The sequence below is a fragment of the Carlito syrichta genome, unplaced genomic scaffold (assembly GCF_000164805.1).
Source record: "Carlito syrichta isolate Samal-C Ts95f unplaced genomic scaffold, Tarsius_syrichta-2.0.1 Scaffold302715, whole genome shotgun sequence".
Classification (NCBI taxonomy): domain Eukaryota; kingdom Metazoa; phylum Chordata; class Mammalia; order Primates; family Tarsiidae; genus Carlito; species Carlito syrichta.
In genome coordinates this window covers 951,549-963,453 of record NW_007246811.1, presented here as the reverse complement: position 1 = coordinate 963,453, position 11,905 = coordinate 951,549, and positions in this window count along the sequence as shown.

Genomic DNA, 11,905 nt, shown 5'->3' with positions numbered 1-11,905 from the left:
AATAATTTCATATTTAAAACAGAATTTTAGGAACAATTTTATACAGCATATAAAAACAAAAACGTCATGAGCCTAAAAATTTAGCTTTGCAAAATTACACTACTGTGTAAAAATCCAATGATAGTTCCTCATTCTGTTTTGTTTTCAGCATTTTGAAATTACCTTCTTTTGTGTAGAATGACAAAAAGAAGATAATATGGAGGGGTTCTGGTAAGATGGCGACGGCATACGTGGACTTGTGAGATTCTCCGAATAAGCGTTCCCCAAAAGACTCTTACTTTTCTTCCCCCATGCCCCAGCCCACCACCAACCACGCTGGTCCGAGGCCTGGGGAGCTTCGGTCCCATGCAGGGCCGAATATTGCGGCCCCCTGCTGCTGCTGTTCCACCATACGTGACTCCCACCTGTGTGGGAGTCTCAAGTCTCAGCTCCCTCCCTGGCTGCATCATCTCTCACCCAGCACCCAACGCCAAGCCGCCAGTCACTCAGGCAGGCTCTGGGTGCCTGCCCCTTAGAGACAACAGTCCCATTCCTGGCTGAAGTACCCTGTGGGGGGCCCAGGGCCACTCTCACTGCTCACTGCCTGCCCTTTGGAGCTTTGGAGCTCTGAAGCTCTGGGTCCACCCTGGCTGAGGTACTCAGCACGTGACCCCAAGCTTGGGGACTCAGACAAGTGGAGAGAAACGGATCTACAAAAGTAAATCTGCCTCAGCCATTCTCCAGGCAGAGATTTCCATTGCCCCACCCACCTATCAACAAGCTCCACCTCGGTTCCTAAGTTAACGTTGCTAAACAGGAGACAAAGCCTCACCCCTACACTGAATCAGACAAAAGCAACTCCGAGGCAGCAGGCTAAAAAAAAAAAAGCATCTGTAGTTCCAGCTACTTGGAAGGCTGAGGTGGAAGGATCGCTGGAGCTCAGCAGGCGAGGCTGCAGTGACCGGGAACGGCCACTGCACTCTAGTCTGGGCAACAAAGTGAGACTCCAACTCAAAAAAAAACAAAACCCAAACTGCGAGTAAAACTAGCTGCCTGCAATGAAAAACAAAGGGGAGAGGCCGGAGATCAGAGCTGAAGTGACTTTAGTCTGATCTCTTATTTTGACTTTTGATTTTATCATTTTGACTATTCGTTTTGATCATTTTTGTTGTTTGCCTTCTGACTTACACTGTTTCATGATTTTATTGGTCTGTCTCTGTGTAGCTATCAGTATTCTTGAGGGAATCTTTCTTACATGTCTTTTTTCACTTCTCTCCAGCCTTTGTCTCTTTTTCACCTGATACTTGGTATGTATGTCTGTTTTCCCTCTCACTCTTCTCTCTTTATAACTTCCTATTGACCCCCCCTTCCTCTATTATTTTTCTCTTTTATACCCCCTTTTTAATCTAGGGACCAAGCCTACATACTGCTGCATGGACAGATTGTAAGACAGAGGGAAATAGGTTCCAGTGTGCTCATACACCTGTTCTTGGATGCTAGAATCAGCATATACATTCTGAACCATAGTTTCCTCCTCAATTAAACCTCAAAACTGCAAAAAGTACAGTCCACAGCCCACACTCCAACCTCAAAAGTGAACAAAGCCAGAAGACCCTCATAAGGAAGAACAGGATATTGTGAAGTGAAACAAAAGTAACCCCACCTTCCCTCAAAAACAGAATTAAATAAGGGGAGGGAAAGGGGGAGAGAGAGAAAAATCTACACAAATGAAGAAAAACCAAAAGAAGAGTATGGGTCTCTCCCCAGACCCCTGGGAGGGCAGACACCGAGAAAACTGACTTCGGAATGCAAACAATGAAGAGCCCCCAGAATGAAGGGTCTCAAACTACAAAACTAGATATCAAGACATTAATGGAAAGACTAAAAAGAATTGAGGAGACACAGGAAGAAACAAGGAAGGAGCTGATATCTGAGATAACAGTAATAAAGAATATTGTGAATGAAATAAATAACAAACTGACAAGCATGAAAAGCAGAATTACCCAAGCAGAAGAAAGAATCTCAGAGCTTGAGGACCAAAATATAGAACTAACCCAAACTCTTAAAGACACAGAAAATAAGCTCAAAAAGAGAACAAAACCTTGAAGAGATGAGCAATTACTTCAAGAGACCAAACCTAAGAGTAATTGGCCTTCCTGAGGCAGAAAGAGAGACAGAGACTACACTGGAACAAACTTTCCATGAGATCATTCAAGAAAACTTCCCTTATCTAATCAGTGATGCAAAAATGCAAATACGAGATTCAGAGAACCCCTGCAAGACAACAAATGAGAAGACCAACTCCTAGACACATAATAATTGACCTAAACAAAGTAGGCATAAAAGAAAAAAATCCTAAAGGCAGCAAGAGAAAAAGGCCAGATGACCCACCATGGAAGACCAATTAGAATAGCAGCAGATTTATCTACAAACTCAAAGTAAGAGGATGGGAAACAAGTTTTCAGGCGAATGGAACACAAAAGAGAGGAGGAGTTGCAATCCTATTTCAGACAAAATACCATTTAAGCTATCAAAAAATAAAAAAGATACAGAGGGCCACTACATAATGATAAATGGTTCATTCGATCAACAAGAAATATCTATCCTAAACATATATGCACCCAACATAGGTACGCCAACTTTCATAAAGCAACTTCTAGGAAAACTAAAGAAAGTTATTGACTAACACCATCATAACTGGGGACTTTAATACACCACTCAAAACCCTAAACAGATCATCAGGACAAAAAATTAGCAAAGAGATTCAGAACCTCAATGTGACTCTGGACCAAATGGACTTAACTGATACCTGCAGAATAATCCACCCAAAGACCACAGAATACACATTCTACTCATCACCGCATGGAACGTATTCTAAGATTGACCATGGAAAACTAAAGAAAGTTATTGACTCTAACACCATCATAACTGGGGACTTTAATACACCACTCAAAACCCTAAACAGATCATCAGGACAAAAAATTAGCAAAGAGATTCAGAACCTCAATGTGACTCTGGACCAAATGGACTTAATTGATACCTGCAGAATAATCCACCCAAAGACCACAGAATACACATTCTACTCATCACCGCATGGAACGTATTCTAAGATTGACCATATAATTGGCCATAAATCAAGCATAAGCAAATTTAAAAGGACTGAAATTCTACCATGCACCTTCTTGGACCATAGTGGAATAAAAATAAACATTAACACCAACAAGGGCCCCCCAAAACCCACAAAGACATGGACACTAAACAGCATGATGCTAAACAACTCCTGGCTCAATGATGAATTCAAAACAGATCAAAAGATACCTGGAAACAAATGAAAATGAAGAAAATCTTACCAAATCTCTGGGAAACCTTAAGAGCTGTAGGAAGAGGGGAATTTATATCCCTGCAAACACACATGAAGAAAATGGAAGGAACACAAACTAACAGCCTAACAAGCCACCTAAGGAAGCTGGAAAAGCAAGACCACAAAAACCCTAATTTCAGCAGAAGACTCCAGATCACCAAAATAAAAGCCCAAACCCAGGACATAGAAGACAAAAAGATAATACAAAATAATGAATGAAACAAAAAACTGGTTCTTCAAAAGGATAAACAAGATTGATGATCCCCTAGCTAGACTGAATAAGGAAAAAACAGAAAAAAACCAAATAAGTACAATCAGACACACAAAAGATGAAGTCACATCTGACCCTGAAGAAATACAAAAGATCATTAGAGACTACTATGTACACTTGTATAGAGACAAACTTGAAAACCTTAAGGAAATGGAGGACTTTCTAATATAACGCAACATACCTAGGTTGGAAGAAGAAGAAATTGAGACCCTAAATAGACCAATAACAATTAAGGAAATTGACTATGCAATAAGAAAACTACCTACAAAAAAAAAGCCCTGGTCCAGATGGCTTTCCAGCAGAATTCTACAAGACATTTAAGGAGGAGCTGATACCAAACCTACTGAAGGTATTCCAGGTGATTGAAAAAGATGAAACTCTCTTCAAATCATTTTACAAAGCCATAATCACATTGAACCCAAGCCAGGTAAAGACCCAACAAAGAAAGAGAACCACAGGCCAATATCTTTGATGAACAGCTAAAGTTCGCAACAATATCCTAGCAAACCAGATTCAACAATACATCTCAAAAATCATCCATCGTGACCAACTAGTCTTCATACCTGGGATGCAAGGCTGGTTCAACATTCGTAAAACCATAAATGTAATTAAATACATCAACAGATATCAAAACAAAAACCACATGATTATATCATTAGATGCAGAAAAAGATTTTGATAAAATCCAGCACCCCTTCTTGATAAAAACCCTTGAACATCTAGGCATATGAGGAACATACCCCAAAATAGTAAAAGCCATCTACGAGAAACCCACAACCAGCATACTCCTAAATGGACAAAAATTGGAACCATTTTCCCTGAAAACTGGAACAAGTCAAGGATGCCCACTCTCACCACTCCTATTCAACATAGTATTGGAAGTCCTAGCTTGAGCAATCAGAGAAGAGAAAGCAATCATGAGTATCCAAATAGGGAAAGAGGAAGTCAAGTTATCTCTCTTTGCAGGCGACATGATTGTGTACCTTGAAAACACAAGAGAATCTGTCAAAAACCTCCTTACATTGATAAAATCAGGCCTTTGGCAAAGTCTCAGAATACAAAATAAATGTGCAAAAGACAATCGCATTTCTTGACACCAATAATAAACAAATAGAAACCCAAATAAAAACCACAATTCCATTCACAATAGCCACAAAAAAAATGAAATACCTTGGCATCTTCCTAACCAGAGACGTGAAAGACCTTTACAATGAAAACTACAAAATGCTACTCAAAGAAAGCAAAGATGACACAAACAAGTGGGAAAATATCCCATGCTCATGGATTGGAAGAATCAGCATTGTGAAGATGTCCATCTTACCTAAGGCAATCTACAAATTCAATGCAATACCCATCAAATTACCAGCAGCATTCTTCTCAGACCTAGAAAACACAGGAATTCATATGGAAACACAAATGTCCAAGAATAGCCAGAACAATCCTCTCCAAAAAAACAAAGCAGGTGGTATCACATTACCAGACTTAAAACTTTACTAGAAAGCTACAATCTTCAAGACAGCTTGGTACTGGTATAGGAACAGGCATATAGATCAATGGAATAGAATTGAGATTCCAGAAGCAAAACCTCAATTTCTCAACCAACTCATCTTTGACAAAGCCTCCACCACCTACCACTGGGGAGAGGAGAACCTATTCAGTAAATGGTGCTGCGAAAACTGGTTGATCACATGCAGAAGATTGAAACAGGACCCCTATCTTTCCCCATACACAAAAATTAACTCCAAATGGATCAGAGACCTAAATGTAAAACCTTAAACCATAAGAACCTTAGAAAATGAACGACATACTCTCATGGAAATTGGAACTGGCATCCAATTCATGAACAAAACCTGAAACCCATAGGTCATAAGAGAGAAGATAGACAAGTGGGACCTTATTAAACTGACAAGCTTATGCAAAGCCAAAGAAATCATCAAGAGAGCAGGGAGACAGCCTACAGACTGGGAAAAAGTATTTGCCAAACTCCAGGTCTGACAAACCATTAACATCTTGGATCTACAAGGAGCTCAAACATGCTGAAAAGAAAAAAACAAACAACCCCATTATAAAATGGGCAAAAGATATGAGCAGACACTTCACAAAGGAGGCCATCCGAGCAGCCAACAGACACATGAAGAAATGTTCAACCTCACTAATCATCAGGGAGATGCAAATCAAAACCACACTGAGATACCACCTAACTCCAGTCAGAATGGCAATTATCAATAACTCAAAAAATAACAGCTGCTGGAGAGGGTGTGGTGAAAAGGGAATACTTCTACACTGTTGGTGGGAGTGTAAACTAGTGCAGCCTCTGTGGAAAGCAGTGTGGCAATTCCTAAAAGCTCTAAATATCAACCTCCCATATGACCCCACAATCTCCCTACTGGGAATATATCCTGAAGAACTCAAATCACTCTATAAAAAAGATACCTGCACACGTATGTTTATCCCAGCATTGTTCAAAATAGCAAGAACCTGGAAACAACCATGCTGTCCATCAAAAGAGGACTGGATTAAAAAAATGTGGTACATATACACAATGGAATACTATGCAGCCGTAAAAAAAGAACAAAATCATGAATTTCACAGCAACCTGGATGGAACTAGAGTCTATAATACTGAGTGACCTCTCACAGAAACAAAGATCCAAGTATCACATGTTCTCACTCATATAGTGGACCTTGAACATCCAGTGTAATAATATAAGAAAATTACTGACAATAGTGGGAAACTATGGGAGGGAGGGAGATGGGATTAACGGTAGTAAATATCTGTCTAGGAATGGGGAAACACCTCTTATCAACAAGGTTGCCTGAACGAAACACTTTTGTATACCTAACCCTTAACTGTACCCCACAATATCATAATTAAAAATATTGATTATAAAAAAAAGAATATAATATGGGTAGTAGTAAACCACAGTGTCTTTAGAGAGATTTTGGTCTTTTTAAATTTTTAACCAAGTAAAGGTAGATAGATAAGTATTTTAGTTCCGACTCTTTGTTTTAAAATATGCAATACTTAGTTCTACTTACATATGTAACAACTCACTTTGTTGAAAATATGCAATGCTCAGTTCTGCTTACAAGCACATGCAACAACTTGCTTATATAAAATAAGCTGAATTCTTATGTTTTCAAGTACAAACACGTGAGAGATAAAATTCCTGCAGTGAAGACTGTGCCCTTCTTTTCACCTCTTGCTTTTCCATGTAGTGGCAGAAATATCTCTTCTGTATGCTTTAAAAGTGTTTTCTTATTTTGAGATCCAGTCAGAGACACAATCTTCCTCTTTTTTCCCCACCCCTTCTCTCTTCTCTATCTTGCTTTCTTTGTTGTCCTTTTACTTCCTAAACTTGCATATTGTCTTCTCCTCTTATAGTCTCACTCTTGATATTCCTGATAATTAAATGCATAGATGATACTCTCATTAAACTGACAAATGAGTGAGCCTCAAAAAAGAAAGGCGAAACAGTTCTCATGATACCATCCATTTACTCAAGCTGCTATGAATCTGAATAACTCACTTATAAGCACTTTCTGATCCACTCTTCTTGATATCTTAATTTACCAACAATTTTTTTAAAGTCTGCTCTAGTAGAATAGGTTTGTTCTATGGAATTCCAAGCAAATATTTGTCTGAATATGTCTTCTCACTAACTTTTTCTTTCAAGAAATAAGATGTGAACTGATGAGAGTCTTAGTGTATGCCTTTTACAGAGGCGTTAATATGTAGACTTCATAATGTTTACATAGTTCTGCTGAAAACAGTAAATACTTCAAAATGTTAAACTAAAGAACATTTTATTTGTACTACTACTGTGGTGAAAACATCTTATCACTATTTGTCAGTTGACATAATTCACAAAATTCATTCGGTTTATAGATTTTTTGGAAGAATCTTATAGCTCAATTACTTTAATTTTCTTAACGTACCAACTAAGGAAATCAAGACCCTAGAAAAGCTAAGTGATTTATTTTTCTCTTCCATGCTGTCAACAAATATTTATTCAGCACTAAGTGCACGCCAAATACTGTATTTTTCACTGGTAATATAAATATGAATAAGCCAGTGTTCTCGTCCTGAAGTTCTTAGCCTCCAGGGAAAGACTGGCACCTGGCACCAATATAACACTGATGTATGAAGTGACAGAGGGCACAGCAGCCTGATGAGTCACCTCTGCCTAAAGTGAGATGACAGTTGCCAGGCTGGTCTGATAGTCTGCCTGCATCACCACAGAGTCATACTAGCTGTGCTCAGCTTTTAATTGATCAAAGCATTCCTTATGATTGGCTGGTGCCTCACCCTACCTGTTATTAAATATTTTGATCCTCACCAGAAGTACCAAAGAAGCCACCAAAGAAAGTGATTCCTGAGCTAAATCTTGAAAAGTGTTCATAAGCAGAACAGATAGAAAGGACATTTCAGTCTAGAAAAGAAAAAAGCACCAGTAAAGGTATTAAGGCTTGAAACTGCAGAAATTTTAAGTTTAAGAGTTGGTTGTGAGTAAATTACTGTGTGTTTGCTGGATTTTTTTTTTTTTTTTTAGTGGGAGTCTCTCCATTGCCCAGGCTGGAGTGCAGTGGCACGCTCATAGCCACCCCAGTGTCAGCCTGCTGGACTCAGACAACCCTTCCACCTCAGCCTTCCAAGTAGCTGGAACTACTGGGGCGTGCTACCACACCCGGCTAATTTTTTTTTAATTGTAGAGATGAGGTCTTGTCAAGTTGCCCAGGCTGTTCTCGAGCCCTTGGACTCAGGCAATCCCCTCACCTTGGTCTCCCAAAGTGCTGGGATTACAGGCTTGAGCCACCATGTCTCGCCATGTGTTGGAATTTAATGAGAAATACAGTGACAGAGTATGTAAGGGTTTGAAAATAAAATTTTGAAGTCAAAATTTTGTTAAAATAGGTAGCATAATGTAGTGGTTGTAAGCACAACCTCTAGAGCTATGTGCTCCTAGGTTCAACTCATAGCTCTGCCACGTCATGACCACTTAGGCTTTTATGCCTTATTTTATCATCTGCAGAGTGAGATTAAAAGAGTCCCCACTTCATAGTGTTGCATGAAGGTTAAATGAACTCTATACTCAAGTAAAGTTGTCAGAGAATTCCTGAACTGTAACTACTGCTAAGTTTAATTGCCTTTATTATGTACTGTGTAGAAAATAAAAGCCTTGAAGAACATAACTGACATGATCATATATGCATCCCAGAAAAATCATTTTGATATTTCTCAATAGCAAAGTATAGATGGGGTTAAAATGGGCTAAGGAGGAAATGCTATTTACATAAACTCTGTCCACCTAATATTAGAATTATTGTATTACTTTTCTTTTTACTTTAAGCTTGCAATGAAAATGACATAAAATATGGAAAGATCCTAGAATAATGTTTAGAACAATGGAAGTGCTCCATAACTGCTGCCCATGACTGTGAAAGTTGCAAGAGTAGCATGGAGGTGTAGCACTGGTTATTTTTCATTCCCTTCTTTTTTTAATCTTCCCATGTGTCTTAGCTCAGGCTGTTGTAACAAAATATCATAGACTAGGTGGCTTAAACAACATTTATTTCTCACAGTTCTGGAGGTTGGAAAGTTCGAGGTCAAGATGCCAGCAGATCCAGTGTCTGTTGAGGGCCTGATTCCTGGTTTGCAGATAGTCATCTTCTTTTTGAATCTTCACGCAGTGGAAAGAAGAGGCCCATCATCGCTTTCGTGTCTCTCCTTATAAAGCCACTAATCTCATCTATGAGTGAGTGTTCCAACCTCCCACTATGCGCTGAATTTTTCTGTCCCCCCCAAAATTGATATGTTGAAACCTAGTCATCAAGGTTATGATGCTAGGAGGTAAAGTCTTTGAAAGGTGACTAGGTTATCAGTGTAGAACCCTCATTGATGAGATTAATGCCATTATAAATAGGAGGCCCTAGAAAGCTGCCTTGACTCTTGCACCATGTGAGGACACAGCAGAAAGGAAGCAGACGCAGACACCAAGTCTGCTAACACCTTCATCTTAGACTTTCCAGACTCCAGAACTATGAAAAATAAATTTCTGTTGTTTATAAGCCACACAACCTGTGGTACCTTGCTATAGCAACCCAAACAGACCACGATCTCCAAAAAGACTCCATCTCCAAATACCATCACACTGGAGATTTAGGCTTCAACATATGCATTTGGGGGGGCATATTCCGTTCATAGCACCATGCCACTTTATTTTGCATGTGCCAGCTATAAAGAGTTTATAGTTGTTTCTAGAGTTTTTTGGTAATATATGAAATATTATATTTATTGTAATTACTGATAGTTAGACTAGTTTCAATCATCTTCTTTTGTATTTTCTTTTATCATATTATATCTTTGCTTGTTTTTCTTTCCTACCTACTGTGAGATAGAGCGCTTCTATTCTTATTCTTTATTGGGATTTTTCTTTAAAATTTTTTAACATTCCTTTTAACTTTATGCACATTAATAAAGTCAAAGGCAAATATATAATATATAAAAGAAAATATAAATAAGATGGTTGAAACTAGTCCACCTAACAGTAATTACATAACAGCCTGAAGCTTAATCAGTGTCTCTAATCTTCCTTCAAGTAAGACATAGCAAGTATGAGCTATATATTCAGGATATCATTTAATTTTGTTTTCTAGAACATTAGTTCTTCTTTATTTTAAATTATAAAAACAATTCTATAGCTGGGCGCAGTGGCTTATGCCTGCAATCCCAGCATTTTGGAAGACCAAGTTGAAAAAATTGCTTGAGGTCAGGAGTTCGAGACCAGTTGAGCAACATAGCAAGATCCCATCTTACAAATAAAAAATAATAAAATTAGCTGGACATGTCAGCAAACACCTGTAGTCCCTAGGAAGGCTAAGGTGGAAGGATCACCTGAGCCCAGGAAGTCAAGGCTGCAGTGAGCTGTGATTATACCACTGCACTACAGCATGAGCAACAGAGTGTAACTCCAACCCCCCCAAACTTTGCTGTCATTACTTGTTTTTATTTTTCCAATATGTTTTTATCAATGCCTTTGCTGAACATTTTTTCTGGCATCACACATTTTCCTTCTGGATTCATTTTTTTCCTCTTGCTAAAATATCCACTTTGCAGAAATTTCAGTGACATTCTAGGGTAAAAAGAATATATTTTAGTCTTCCAAAGTCTAAAAATACATTCTTTCACCTAAGTCCAAAAATATATTTTTTCACCCTCACTTTATTTAATAGTTTAGCTGGGTATAAGTTTTGTAATATTAATGATATAAGGTCCAATCTATTCCACCTAAGTAATCTTTTGTTTATTATATGAAGCATTTAGACTATTCTTTCAGTTCAAGAACTAATATAACTCTTCCATTTTAATTTTGAGAATTTAGTTTCTCTCTCTACCTGAAACACAGATTTTACTAGAGCATCTTAATTTGTTCTATTTCTCTGAATTTTAATTTTTAAACATTTTTAAAGTTGCATTATAGGTAATTATCAAAGTTCTTTGTTAAAAATTTTTTCTCAATTGTATCAAATGTGATGTTGATTGTAGTTTCTGTTTTAATAACTTTCACTATAAGGAATCTTAATTGATTTGTGATTCACAGTACCTGTTTTTGCTTCAGTGTTCCCTATGTTTCACTTATAAATATTATTTTCTCCTTTATTTCTTCAATGTTTTTAAATGTGTTTATATAAAATACTTTCTAGATTAGTTTTACATTTTTATGAGTGAATTATTTTCTTTTGTTGCTTTTTGGTCTTTTTTTATGTTTGTGTGTTCATTTACAATGGAAGGTAATCTATATTAAGAGATTGAATGCATTGTTATTTTTGTTTGTGTGTTTATTTTCAAGATGCTTTGCAATTTTTGTTGATGTGTATATTTTCCATGAATTTAATTTTCTTTCTCTTCCATTTCTCCTTTTCCCTTGGGCAATAGTTAAGTGGTCTCAGGTCAACTTCTAAGGACCCACAAATCAGAAATATGCTTTATATCTCTTCAGAGACTTCATATTGTCAAAACTAAAGCCAATATCCAGTATTTGACTAATTATTAATCATTTAGGATTTTTTGCTTTCTCCCCTCACATTCATGAGAATGTTATATCTGGATGCAAACTTAAACACAAAAATAGATGTTTTACAGTTTCCATTTGTAAGTGGGGGAATATAGTCTCCAGTTCCCTGCTTCTTGAGGAATAAATTCAGTCTCCATTTCCAAAGGCACTGAAATTTGAAATGCCATTGCCAACTTTAGGTGCCAGTATCCTGTGAGGTTATAGCCTGAGTCCCACTTTAA